Source organism: Nycticebus coucang, chromosome 22, assembly GCF_027406575.1.
Source record: "Nycticebus coucang isolate mNycCou1 chromosome 22, mNycCou1.pri, whole genome shotgun sequence".
NCBI classification, from domain to species: Eukaryota; Metazoa; Chordata; class Mammalia; order Primates; family Lorisidae; genus Nycticebus; species Nycticebus coucang.
In genome coordinates this window covers 50,189,623-50,202,630 of record NC_069801.1, presented here as the reverse complement: position 1 = coordinate 50,202,630, position 13,008 = coordinate 50,189,623, and the positions used below count along the sequence as shown (strand labels likewise).

Sequence of the window (13,008 nt, the reverse complement as noted above, 5' to 3'; positions counted from 1 at the left end):
CAATTTTGAGAAGCCTGAAGTAATTGGTATTCCACGTGGGTTAACAGAACTGCTGCCTCCTTGGTATTATGCCTTAATTTCCTTTATCACATAGCACGCTGGAATTAATCGCCCCTCTCCTTCCTTTTCCCACCGAAACCTATCACCAGCCTGTCTGCTGGTTAAAGTCATTTCGTGGCAGCTCTTGGCTTCTTTCCACTTCCCTGGGAATCTTTCTGACCAGAGCCAAAGAACAAGGAGGGGTGAAAAATCCATTTGTACAAAGTCGGGATCTCCTGTTGAGAACTTATTTCCCTCCCTGTTCAAGAGGAAGGAACGTGTTCAGCCTCCAGCCGGCACAGCTGACTGAGTCCCCTGTCACTGAGAGCATTCAAGAGGGTGGAATGGCCATATGTCAGAGGTAGGAACAGAGGATTCCTGCACTGGTGGGGGGTGAGGGGGGTGGCCTCTGCCACTCCTGGCGCTGGGTTAGGGTCTATGATTCAGAGCTTCTAAGATTCTGTTCTGTTCGTGACTCTAAGATTTGTGATTTCAAATTTGGAAAGATTCTGTGACTCCACTGCAGGCGTCACATTTGGCCAGTTAAGTACTTTTAGGTTGTGTGTTTTATGACTCTAAGATCCTCTCTTGCGATAAGGAGAATGTGTTCTGTGATTCTAAGGCCATCTTACCATTCCTTGAGTCTTTTTTTTTTTTGAGACAGAGTCCCAAGCTGTCGCTCTGGTAGAGTGCTGTGATGTCACAGCTCAGAGCAACCTCCAACTCTTAGACTTAAGTGATTCTCTCGCTTCAGCCTCCCAGGTAGCTGGGACTATAGGCACCCGCCACAATGCCTGGCTATTTTTTTTTTTTTTTTCTTTTTGGTTGAGTTGTCATTGTTGCTTAGCAGGCCTGGGTTGGGTTCAAACTCACCACCCTAGGCGTATGTGGCCAGTGCCCTTGCAGATTGAGCTACAGGCGCCGCCTCATTCCTTGAGTCTCTTAAGCTGCAGTTTTGTTCCTGACCGTGCCTTGGGAGGTAGTGTCACTGTTTGCTGAGGTAGCCCGGGGAGTGTGATTTCCCTGGCCACATTTTCCCCATCTATGAAATTCGAGGGCTGGACCATGTGGCCTCTAGGGCCAAGTAACAAATGCTGTTGGCACCTCCTGAGTCTTTGCCAGACCAACCATTCCCCAGCCATCCCCCAAAGTCCAGCAGGAAAGGTGGGGGAGTGAACAAGGGTCATTAGAAATAAGCCTCATTGACAAAAACACTGCCTTTAATCTTGATGCCTGTAGCCACATACACCGAGGCTAGTGGGTTCAAACCCAGCCCAGGCCAGCTAAACAACAATGACAACTGCAAATATAAAATAGCTGGGCATTGTGGCGGATGCCTGTAGTTCCAGTTACTTAGGAGGCTGAGGCAAGAGAATCGCTTAAGCCCAAGAGTTTGAGGTTGCTATGAGCTGTGATGCCACGGTGCTCTACCAAGGGTGACAGAGATGCTGTCTTAAAAAAAAACAAACCTGCCATTGGAGATTTAATTTCAACACCTGCAGTCTCCTTTAATCCTCACCACCTGAGATTGTTAGCCCTATTATGTAGGCGAGGAAACTGTCTCATAGGTGTCTTACGGATAATTTACCTGTAGTCACATGGGTTGTTCCTGGGACCTCGCTTTGAATCACTTGCCCTTAGCTCCGCCACTGATGCAGGCTGGAGCCTAACTGGACAGAAGCAGCCAGCCATTGTGATGCAGGGATTTTGGGGAGAGCTCCTGGCCTGGGGGTGATCTCTTCTGCGAATGGAACTCACGCTTCTCTGCTGGAACCAACCTCTGGGGCAGCTAAAGAGCTTCTGAGAGTGGACCACATTTCCTTCCAAACGCACCAAGAAGCTCGTCATAGAAGCAGCGTACTCCACTTGCTTTGAAGATCTACCTTTTCCTTCTGGATCAAACAAGGTTTCTCAGGGTGGGCGTCCTCAGCCCCTGCTGCTGCCAGCCAGCATCACCCTTTCCTGGAGGCCCAGCGTAAAGCCTCTGATCCAGCCCTGCCTGCTCTCCCTCCTGCAGCCCCTGCAAATAGAGAAGGGAGAAGACCTCCAAGGGCAGTGTCCTTGTCCTACAGCTGGGGGCTCTGAGGCCCAGAGAGGGGGAAGGAGGGTCTTCAGCCACATGCTGACTTCACCCTGAATTCTGATCAAGTCCTCACATACCTTGTTCTGGGTTATGGCTGCTATATCTGGGGTTCTTATGTCCTCAGGAAGGAAGGTCCACAGCCCATTTTTTCCTTTCCTTATTAGGCATTAGGGATGAGACAACCTGGGTTCTGGTCCTACCTCTAGCTATGTGACCTTGGAGCCATGTGACCTTGGAGCAGACTTTTAAGGATTTTACTTCTTCACCTGTCAGAAGGGTAGTGACCTCCACCTGTGCCCACTTCACAGAGCTACATTGAGGAGCCAGGCCAAGGGCTGGGGATGGAGTCCCCCAACCTGTCCCTCCTCTCTGCATCCACTTGGGACCCAGAATGCCAGACTTCCTCAGGGCTCATCACTTGTGTCCCCTCCTGGAAGTGGTGCTGGCTATGCTTGCCCACTCCCCTCAGCCTTGCCTCTCACACCTGGAGGGCCCTCTGATGGTGCACGTGGAAACCCTGACATCTTATGTCTGGATGAGGAGACTGAGACAGAGGAGAGTAAGGGACTTCTCCAAGGCTACCCCAGGAGTGCCCAGGGCTCGCGAGGCCCGGATTGCAACCCAAGCCTGCTTCGTGGAACTCTCAGAAGCCCGTGAAGGGTTTTCTTGCAGTTGAGGGCTCAGCTATCATGAGACAAGATAGGGAGGGTTTGCATGTCCCTGAGCCCAGCTCTGTGACGGTGGCTGAGCCATGAGCCCAGGCTCTGGGCTGGGGATCTGTCAGACACCGTTGATAGCTGATGCTTGAGCTGACCTTGCAGGGCAGGCGGAGGCTTGCCAGGTGTAGCCACCTGAGTAAAGGCCCCTAGTGGGAGGATCATGGTTTGTCCAGTGAACTTTGAGTGGTTCTGGGAGGAGGTTGTGGCCAGGACAGGCCAGAGCAGTTAGCAGGGCAGCGTGAAGTGTGCTTGGTACCCTGCTAAGGTGCTTCATAGTATTCTAGGGGAGACGGGAAGCCAGCAGGACAGGGAAAGATGGCCTTTGGGAGGACAACGGCACCTGGCTCTGGATTTACAGCCCCACAGGTAGACTGTGAGGACCCGGGGATCAAACTTCATTCTCTGTCAGCCTTGCTCTGGGCCTGGTATGGGTAAAATCGTAACTAAAAAGGAGAAGAACTTAGAGCTTGTCTTGTTCAATCCGTTATGCCATGGAGGAAGAGGGCAAGGGACTTATACAAAGGCCACAGAACAGAGCCAGCACCCCGGGCAAGGGGGTGGTGGTGCAGAGAGCTCAGTGCTAACTCCATTCTCAGTAAATATTCTCAACCTTTCTCAAAATAAGCTGGCAGCCTCCCAGCACAGACCTCAGCAACTTCGTAGGGTGACACTTCAGCCTACACGCCTCCTTCTGGGCGCCAGGTAAGCAGAGACTCCTTGGATGACCAGCACAAGGCTAGGCTACCAGCTTCCTGGGCACAGCCTGCCCCACACTCCCTGGGAAGAAGCCCAGGGCCCAGCACCGGGGAGCACCCAGAGAGGCAGCAGGAGATGGGTTTCCCAATTACAGGTGTCGCTGCCTGTTTGTCACTGGGACAGGCCAGTGAGGCTTCTCCCACCAGCCTAATTGGTGAAAGCATTTGCGTTTTCCACTTGGCCAGGGCTGCTTCCCAGCGTGCAGCCTCTGCCCAGTGGGTGGAGGGTGCTGCATCAACATCATCACTGACAGCAGAGGCCAGAGTGTCCTGACTGCCTGTGGGAGAGAAAAGGGAAAGGGACTCATCGCCCCTCCCCCAGATGGGCAGGGGTCCCCAATCACTGACTCTACCAGAAGCAGTGTCTGTGCCTGGTAGGATCTGGGGCCTCTCTGGCCTGGCCGCTTGCCTGGGCCCTGGCTGCCGAGTTCTGCTCTGGGAGCCCTGAGCTTCCCGCTTACAGTTGCCGGGGTCTGAAAGCCCAGAGAGGCCTGCCCAGTGCGTGTTGGTGGAGCCTTTTGTTCAACTGCAAAAGAAGCAGAAGTGCTGCTCCTTCTTCCCTCAGAGGGCTGGTGGCAAGGGGGACAGGGCCTGGAATGTGGGGGTCCGGGGTCTGCCCAGGGGAGGCAGAGCCATGGACCCATCAGCTCCAGGTGGCCTGGCTGGGGTTAGCCCGGAAGGCCTCCTGGTCAGAGGAGGCTGAGTTTCCCCTGGGGTCTGTCAGGTGCTCCTGGCCAGCAGCATGGAGGAGGAATATGGGGTTGGGAGCTGGCCCTGGGTTGGAAGCCCTAAAGCATTTCCCAGCCTTCTTCCCTTCTGCCCTCTGGAGACTTCTACTTTGAAAATGCCGTGAGTTTTCTTCTAGCTGTTTCCCTGAGACCTCTAATCCCACTGCCAAGTGGGGACCAAAATCCAGGGGGTGGGGGTGGGGGGCTGGTCTGAGCCTGTGAGATGGGCAGGAAGGGGGCCACTTCCTCGGTGTCCACCTGCTTCCTAAGCAGCACCCCCTACATCATGCTTGGTCTCTTTGCCTCTGCTGGTCCCACCCTACCTGCTAATCCCCACTCCTACCTCCCAGTCCCTGGGCTGTCCCTGGCTCGATACCTCCTGCATCAGCAAATCACTAGGACAGGGAGACGCTTTTGTCATCTGTCCTTGGAGAAACTCATCTTCCTTGTGGCGACGAGGACCACATACCCCAGGGAGGGCTTGGGCCTCCCTTGGTGACAGTGGGAGTGTCCAAGAGCAGCTGGTGGCTACTGAGGAAGGACTTAAGCATAGCAAGTCCTAGGGAACCCTCTTGAAGGGGCCTGGAACAGCACCAAGATGCACAACCCATCTGTGTTGTGGGGTCTCAGATCTAGAGGGTCAGCCGGAGGGGCCCTTAAAACTTTGTTCACATGAGGAGACTGAAGCCCAGAGTGGGAAGAGGTGATGCTTGTCAGAAGAGTGGGACCATGGGTGTTCTTGGAGCACCCACCTGGCAGCAGACCCTTTGAGAGATGGTATGAAGGAGACCCTGAGGTGAAGGAAATGATTTTTGTGGGGCCCGGGGGACACTTGGGCCGAGGACATGGAAGAAAGAGCCCTGGGCCAGGAGCCAGGGGACTTGGTTCAGCTTCTGGCCCTGACCCTACTGGCTGTCAAGTCTTGCTCAGGTCCCCTACCCTTTCTGGGGCTCCCTCCTGTCCTCATTTAGTGGGGGGCACCTCCTGAGAGGGCCCCCAAGCTGAAGTCTGGTGAGGGTGATATGGAGACCCCATCTTTTCATCTGAGATGGTGGTGTGGGCCACTGGTGGAATAACGCCTGTGTCCTCTGCCACAGCCACAGGACATTGTGCTGGTCCTGACACTCCAGTCTTTCCCCAGCTCAGCCCTCCCCTGGAAAACCGTCCCTGTGCCGGCCTCGCTTACAGTCTCTTCCTCTGGCTTCCCTGACCTTTCCACGTCATTTGACACTTGGTGTTTTGAGGGGTTTTTGTCTTATGATTTGGCTTGGTTAGAATGATAACTGCTTAGTGGAATGGGTTGGTGGAAAAGAATACCAGGAAAATTGGGAGGGGAACTTTTCCCAACCTAAAGCAAAGACACCCTCACCAAAACGTGTTTCTTCCCCCAGACCCGCTTTGTTCATTCATCCTTTCCCCCAGCCCTTCTTCCGTCTGTGCTCTGCATTCTCCCCAGGTGGGATAGGAGGCTGGGGGGAAAGTGAATTCAGATGTCACCTGCTGATGGATGGTGGCGGCTCAAGCCCCACAGCCCGCTGGGCAGCACAAAGCTGTGGGCTGAGCCCGGCCCACCGCATTTGGTGGGTGCTGGCTCCCTGTGCCCTGCCGTCAGGACACTGTGGGCGCAGTTTGCTTTCTCAGTACCACCAGGAGCCTTGAGTCAGAGACCAGTGAGCATGTCGGTACTTGGACTCAGGTAACAGTCCTTTGTAGAGGGACATCGCAGTTTAGCGACATCTCTGACTCCAGCAGTAACTGTCATAGTCTCATCACAGAGGCTTAGGGGGTGCAAATCAAAGTGTTGGGACCTCAGAGCCTTGTGTCCTTAGAGATTTAGAATTATAGACTTACGGGAACTGTCTTAAATGTTACCGTAGACCCACACGCTCTTTAAACCAAGCGTTTTGGGAAATAGCATATGTCCAGGGAGGAATTAGGATTTGAACCAAGTGCTGCTGGCCCCAAACGCTGCTGGCAATGGGCTGTGAGTTTCAGGGGTGCCCCAGCAGAGCTCTGGAGGGGCTGCTGAGGAAACAGCTGGTGGAGCCCCCAGCCCTGCTTCCAACGGTACAGCTCCATTTTTATCTGTTTTATATTTTGGAGTTTCACTTGGAAAAGGGATTCTTCAGCTTAACAATCACGTTTGCCAAGCCCTGCTTTGTGCCCCAACTCCATGCCAGGACTGAGAGGGTGGCTCCGGCAGTGGGTGGACAGGCGGCAGGCCAGGGCCTCCCGGGTGGGGGCGTGGGTTGCTCTAGGCCACCGTCTCCTCCCCCTCTCACTCCTGCTGTGTTGTTGCTGCAGCCAGAGAACACTCTGGGTCTGTCGTCCTGTTGACTGCGGTGACAGTTTAATAGTAGCTTCCTGGGCTGTCATTTAAATCTGCCTGCCAGGTTAGTAGGCCAGGGGCGGGCTGGCACGCCCCCTGCTCCCACCCCGGATCTCCGTTCTGCTGGCAGCAGTTGTCTTGGCAACGCCAGGCCCTGGTGAGCTCTGCCGAAGGGTAACCGTGGGGGGAGCAGCCCTTTCATCTCCCGGCTCGGGTACAAGTGGCCCAGCTGCCTCACGGCTGGGATGTGGGGCTGGAGCCAGGCTACCGGGTGCTGGCCCAGGCCTACAAGTGCGAATGGCCTTGTCCATGCCTCTGGGCACCGGACTCGAGTCCAGGGCTTTATCATTGCTCTTTCAGTCTCTCAGCTGCCCCAGGAGGGAAAGAGACCTGGCTGTAGTTGTTGAGTTGAGCTGTAACCCACCTTTCTTATGGGTCTCTGCTCTGCCCTCAAAGACTATTCCCTGCGGCCCAAGACCTGCCCTTAGAAACCAGAGAGCAGACAAAGCCTGTGTACCCGACGTCTTTCTCATCTCCCTGTCCCAGGTGGGCTGATATTATTTCCCTCTCTTGCGTTCTGGGACCTCCACTAGACATGTTCCTGCTCTGAGGACCGGGGTCTCTCTAGTGGGGTCCCCCCAGCTTCACTTGGCTCAGTCTCTGTGTCATAGCATTTCCCCTGTTTTTCATGGCCTCGTGGGGCTTGCCCAGAGACAGAGGACTGGGTACCAGATTCTGCAGTGTGAACATGGGCCAGTCGTTTCCTTTATCTGACCTCACCTCATCTGCAGCATGACAGGTTTGCACCACAGCAGGGTTTTTTCCCCACTGTGGCTCATTGGGCCACTTGTTTCTTGGGAAATTAATAGACATGGCATCTGAAAAAGGAGTTCTTTGGTTAAAGAAAGTGCTAGAGGAAACATAGTCAATCAAGTATCTTTCCTGCAGGCCTTCTCAGGTCCTTTTGTAAGACCCTGGGCATAATGAGTCTCCAAGGGGACAAATAATGAGTGCCCATCTCAAATGTCTGGTTGGATGGCCACCCCTGCCCTCTTCCTTGCTCTCTGTCCCTCCCTTTCTCTGCTAGGGCCAGTTGTCTTGCTCAGCCTCACCACAGCCCAAGGGGAGCTCTGGCAACTTGGAACAGTGGGTTTTATTGGCGGCTAGACAGCAGCCCTGTGCTTAGCAAGAGGCTGGATGTGTGAGCTCAAGGAAAGCCAGGCCCCTGTGTTGGGCCTCAGAGGGCCAGTGTGATGCCAGGCAGGGCAAGTTGGCCCCTGGCCTGGAGGAACTCACAGGTCCTTTGCCACTTGCCTCTTCCTAAGCCCCTAATGACCACTCTACTGGCTGGGCCCTGTTACCCCTCTTCTTAGAATGTCCTTCATTGCCCTCTGCACTCCCACAGCTTGGCTGACTCTTCTTTGAACACAGTGCCCTCCTCTGGGAAGCCGTCTCTGACCCCTGGGTTGGGTCAGGTGGCCAACCCTGGCTTCCTGGCTAGACCAGGAGTCAGTACTTGGATTCAAATGTGACCCTTCCACAAACATGTGCTGTGACCTTGAGCAGTCATTTCTCTCTGGAACTTGGCTTCCAGGTTTAAAAGATGGTCATGAACAGGGAGCCTCATAACCCTGGGGTCTGACATACTGGAGCGTTCTACTGATTCTTGTTTTGAAGTCTCCTCCCTGCACTGGGGCTGCAGGATGAGTGTGAGTCGGGAACAGCAGCCTGAAGGATGTGTATTTTCCCCTGGGAAGCTGGGAGGTGCTGAGTGCTCATAATAATTCCACAAGGTCAGGTGGCCTGTGGCTCAGTAAGTGGGGTGCCGGCCCCACATACCGAGGGTGGCGGGTTCAAACCCGGCCGTGGCCAAACTGCAACAAAAAAATAGCTGGGTGTTGTGGTGGACACCTGTAGTCCCAGCTCCTCGGGAGGCTGAGGCAAGAGAATCGCTTAAGCCCAGGAGTTGGACGTTGCTGTGAGCAGTGTGATGCCATGGCACTCTACCAAGAGCGATAAAGTGAGACTCTGTCTCTACAAAAAAAAAATACATAAAATCATAATTGAACAAGGTCATCTATGACCTCTTTGGGACTTGGTCAGCACCACACCTCCAGGCCCAGAGGGTTTAAATGATAGAGTCACAGACAGCAGCTGGGGCCAGAGCTATGACTTCACACACCCCAAACTTGCCCCATTTTGCTTTTCAGTTCATAAAGCCTTGACACCATCCTTAACGCATTTGCTCCTCACAACAACCATGTGTGTTTCATTAGCCAGGGATGGTATCCTTGAAGGCAGATGAAGTGAGGCTCAGAGAAGTTGTGTAACTTGCTGAAGTCACACAGCAAACTACTGGCAGAGCAGAGTTTGATAGACCGCGGACTGTCTGATGTTCTCCTTGCCTGTGTTCTTGTTATAAATAGCAGGTCCCAGTTCCTTTGTCCCGGATTTCCCACTCTGCCCTGGGGCAGGCCCCTCCTCATTGCCCTCTGGAATCTCCAGTCCTTTGTGGCAGCCCATCTGTTGCCATGGCACCAGATTATGATGTCGCAGAGCCTGGATGACTATGTATCATTCCTGGGCTGTGGAGTACAGGGACTCACAGAGGTGGGCATTGTCCAAGGGGCAGACTGGCACGGAGGGACATAAATCCCTGGAAACAGGGAGCCATGGCCTTGAGCCCAGCTGGGGAATCGCCCTGGGAACCAGAGCCAAGGCCAGGAAGGTGGAGGTCTGGCACAGCTTGCTCTGACAGCCTCAGAGCAACTGCTCAGCCCTCATCTCCTGTCTGGGCTGATCCAGCCTCTTGATAAGGGATTCTCAGGCTCATTATGCTGAATGACTTGACCCTGGGTGTTCACTGGGATCTCCCAGCAGAGTCTTTTGCCTCTTGTCCCTACAGCGCTACTACAAGACAAAGACACATGCGCGCTTGCCCTGGTTCACCCTGCGAGGTGCGACTGTTGTTTGCAGAGAGAGGAAAGGAGCTTGCCCTGGTTCACCCTGCGAGGTGCGACTGTTGTTTGCAGCTCTGACTGCAAACCCTGCCATGCAGTTCCACTTCTGATGTGCCCTCAGAGGTGGTTTACTCTAGTGCTCAACCTGGAATCAACCATGCTGCCTCAGTTTCCCCATGGTGGTCCATTAGCAGGGCACCGTAGGCCCAGGTTTACTCTGCTGCATGTTTCTGGGCACTGTCCAGAAGACCTGAGAGGCATTTAGCTTCACTTGCCTCCCTGGGGTCCTCCTCCTTAGCGAGGTAACATTGAAGGGGTGAGGACCTTTAGAGGAAAGGGCCCAAGCTTTGGCAGCTGCCACACAGAATTGAAATCCCACTTCAGCCACCTATTACCCTCACCTCTTTGAGCCTCAATTTCCTCTTCTGTAAAATGGAATTAATAATAGCTATTGGCATAGCTTCAAGGAGTCACTGGGATTTAAGGTGAAAACTTCCAGGTCAGAGCCAGGGTGGAAAATGTCCAAACTGGTCTAGATGGTGAACAAATCTATACCCAAAACAACACCACGGGACACCATCTCATGGGCCTGGCTAACCTCGAAGCTGCCCTTCAGGACTCCGATGGGACTTGGGCCTCCTTGCCCAGTGCCTCCCAGGGCTTGGCACGTGGAGGGAAGCCAACCTGACCCCTGGGCTTCCAGAGTGCCAGGGAGGGCAGGGCTCTTGGAAGGCATCTGTCCTGTGCCCAGTGACAACCCCTTCATCACCTTCCTCTTGCTGTTGTGGGCGCTGCTGGTTGTGCATCCTTCCCAGACTTGCTACTTGCTCTGAACTGGGCTGATTCTCTCCTGTGTTCTCAACGCAGAACCTGGAACAGATCTGAGGCTCACTGAATGCCGGGCTGAAGCTTCATGGGGCTTTCCCACCTGCTTTGGGCTTTTCCTCCACATCTGAGACTGCTGAAGGGGTCCTGGGCCTGGACTTCCTGATATATCACGTGGTTACTAATGAGTCCTTTAGCCTGGGGTTTCCTGGGTAAAAACTCCAGCACAGAGACTGACATGAAGGAGGCACTCACTGAATGTTAGAAAGGAAGAAGGAAAAACTAGAATACACCTTTCTTTTTTTTGGGTGCTGAGCATCCTCCGGTGTTCACACTGGGAGATACCGCAGGTGCTGTGGTTCGTTATGGTACTTAGCGTAAGTGATTACAGACTGATTTACCGATATCTGGTATCTGTCACTGACAACCTCTCAGCACAGAGCACACAGGGAAGGCCACTTGAGGGACGTGGGCTGAGAGACAGGAGAGTTGGTTCCCCTCCTTTGCTGTGTTTCCCTGGGCTGGCCCATTGTCCTCTCTGGGCCTCAGTCACCCCACCTGTAGGTAGACTCTGATTCCTCTAGTTTTTTTCTAGCCACACACATACAGAGGCATTCTTATAAGGCAAGAAAACTCATCTTAGAACACAGATATATTGCAAGGACTCTATTGAAAAGAAAGGCAGAAATGGGACCCAGGGACACTCAGGGCACCCAGTCTCTCTCTCCCAAGTCCCTCCCAGGCTGCCCAGAGCAGGGGAGCAGTCGTGTGGCTCTCAAAGCAGCCAGAGGGCCTATGGGTAGCTTTAAATAAAGCTGGCCCATGGGAAGTAGCTTCCCTGGGTGAAGGTGAGCCCCAGCCCCAGCTGTGTTTCCATTGGATGCAGTGTCTCCCCACAGATCTATATTTAGTCAGGTCCACAGGGACAAAGAAGAAAGGAAATCTTAGGCCAGGTGCAGTGGCTCATGCCTGTAATCCCAGCACTCTGGGAGGCTAAGGTGGGTAGATTGCCTGAGCTCAGGAGTTCCAGACCAGCCAGAGCTAAAGCAAGATGCAGTCTCAAAAAACAGCTGGATGTTGTGACAGGTGCCTTGTTCAAGCTGCCTTTGTCTGTAAGCCAGTTCCCCCAACTCTGCCTTCTTTCCATTACACACTAGGCTTAGAGATTACCTCCTCCAAGAAGCCATCCCTCCACTCCACCCAGCCACTCCAGAGTCTGAGGCAAGAGAATCACTTAAGCCCAAGAGTTTGACGTTGATGTGAGCAATGCCATGGAACTCTAGTTGGGGCAAGAAAGTGAGACTCTGTCTCAAAAAATAAAAAAGAAAGCAAATTATATTGGACTGTGTGGATCAGTGATGACTTAGAGGAGAAGGCATCAAACTATACGCACCAGGCCAAAGCCAGACTATTTTTTAAATAAAGTTTTATTGAAACATAGGCATGCTCCATTTACCTATTGTCTGTTGCTGCTTCTGAGAGTTGAGTAGTGTGACGGACCATATAGCCCTCAAAGCCTAAAATATCTAAAACTTGCACCGTCTGCTCTAGAATAGACATTCAGGGTATTATGGAACTCGTGGTGATGGGGGCTGACCAAGATGAGGGATGGCTTCTTGGAGGAGGTAATCTCTAAGCCTAGTGTGTAATGGAAAGAAGGCAGAGTTGGGGGAACTGGCTTACAGACAAAGGACAGCTCGAACAGGTGTGATGTTATAATGGTGTGGGGGATGCAGGGACCTACCAGCTGTTGACGTGAAGCTGAATTGGAAAGTGGAGGTGGGGGGAGACAGACTGAGGCCAAGGAACTTCTCAGCCCCTGGGGAAAGGCTGCATCCTGATGGCCCCTGAGGTTACATTTAGCCCCAAGGTAAGCATTCAAGAGGGCATCCCCTGATCCCCCATGAAAGCCCATCAGGGCAACTGCCCTCACCCTGCCCTGGCCTGCCAGATGTGGTCTGTGCTGAGTGCTGGTGTTCAGGAAGGAGCGGGGCTCCAGGTCAGCACAGAGCAGTAATAATAGGGGCATGTTAGGATATGGACAGCCCTCTCTTGACCCTTCCCTGGCCCCGAAACTCTAGTTCCTCTCAGGACAAGGTGCAGGGACAGGGCAGAGAGTCTTGGGTTGGGGCTGGTGCCCACATCTTGTCCTAGGTCTGCTACCAGCTATGAGATCTCAGCGGCTACATCACCCATTTAGGTACTGAACCCCCATTTCTTTTTTTTTTTTTTTTTTTTTTGTGGTTTTTGGCCGGGGCTGGGTTTGAACCTGCCACCTCCAGCATATGGGACCGGCGCCCTACTCACTGAGCCACAAGCGCCGCCCTGAACCCCCATTTCTTTTGCTTCTAATTTCAAACTCAAGCCATGAAAACAGCAATAGGTGCTACTTGCTAAGCATCTGCCATGGGGCAGAATCTGCTGCATGTTCTTTATACATTATAACTTCTTGTTACTCCTCACAGTCTGTTTTCTTCTCCCCTGTATATAGATAAGAAAACAGGCTCAGAGGTTAATTAACATCTTCAAGGTCACACAGACAAGAGGAGGCAGAATTGGGATTCAAGGCT

The 13,008-nt window shown here is 53.3% G+C and overlaps 1 protein-coding gene across 11 annotated transcripts in view; it reads left to right on the top strand.

Moving 5' to 3' along the window:
* The window catches only part of LRP8 (LDL receptor related protein 8), an 80,069-nt gene that overhangs the window by 23,844 nt on the left and 43,217 nt on the right, over positions 1-13,008 (top strand). The gene's annotated exons all lie outside the window — the stretch shown is intronic.